The sequence below is a fragment of the Lathyrus oleraceus genome, chromosome 5 (genome assembly GCF_024323335.1).
Source record: "Lathyrus oleraceus cultivar Zhongwan6 chromosome 5, CAAS_Psat_ZW6_1.0, whole genome shotgun sequence".
NCBI classification, from domain to species: Eukaryota; Viridiplantae; Streptophyta; class Magnoliopsida; order Fabales; family Fabaceae; genus Lathyrus; species Lathyrus oleraceus.
The window spans coordinates 566,056,299-566,057,334 of NC_066583.1; the positions used below are offsets into that span (position 1 = coordinate 566,056,299).

The following is a 1,036-nucleotide window of genomic DNA, read 5'->3' on the forward strand; positions in this document are numbered from 1 at the left end:
GAATTAAGATTGCCGCCTTTGAAATATTTTTATGCCTTGACTTGATTTTATTTATTTTATAAATTTATTTTTCCTCACAAGAAAACACATCCCACCTAAACTCCAAAAGGAGAATAAAAATTGGCCTTTAATATAGACATTGCGTTCAAGAAATCAAAAATAGGAGGGCATTGAATTACAAGCAATGTAATTAATTTGAAGAAAAACCGTACGACAAAAAAAGACCAAGTCAAATATTATTTATGTAAATACAGTATTATACATTATAGACATTAATTGGAAATAGTGTCGTGTACCAATAGCTTTGGTTTATTAATTACAGAAACAAAGACAACTCAACCGTTTCAAAACGCTGCGTTTCATGCGAAATTAATATGAAAATGCTCTAAAAATAGAAAACAACTGGAGATGCGGGGTATCGATCCCCGTACCTCTCGCATGCTAAGCGAGCGCTCTACCATCTGAGCTACATCCCCTTTTTGTTTTCCTTCTGCAAAAACAATATATGTTGGAAACTTCTTAAGCAGTAATTTTTTAAGAACGAAAAGTTCTAAAAGTGAAGAAACTACTACTATAAGGTACTACAACATGCTACTAGATTCTAGAATAATTGTTCATTCATGACATGACACGTGGCAAACCCACCACTATTCACAAGTTTGAATAATTGTGCTTGACCATGTTTAATTATTCTACTCATTTTGTCTCATACTACCTTGGATTCGTTTAACTATAACGGTGCAGGCCACATCAAACATAAAATGCTCCACCACCATTCCTCCATCATTCACAAGCCAACAAATTTCTAAGCACTTATTTTTTTCTTATTAGATTTGTTTAATACACCCTAATGATAATTACAATGTCATCAATTTTGTGTCATTTGCTACACCACCAACTCTTTAGTGCCACTTATTTGATTAGGCAACTGACCAAAGTTTTTAAAAAAAAATTCTTTAAAATGGAATCTTATAAATTTAATTTTCATTGTTTTTTAGTTCATGCTAAATTATTTTATTGGCAGTGTTGCTAATAC

At 31.9% G+C, this 1,036-nt stretch overlaps 1 non-coding gene across 1 annotated transcript; it reads right to left on the reverse strand.

Moving 5' to 3' along the window:
- Nucleotides 1-403: 403 nt before the first annotated feature.
- Nucleotides 404-476, reverse strand: TRNAA-AGC (transfer RNA alanine (anticodon AGC)). Its single transcript has one exon. It is a non-coding gene; the product is annotated as a tRNA-Ala (tRNA).
- Between the last annotated feature and the right edge of the window lie 560 nt (nt 477-1,036).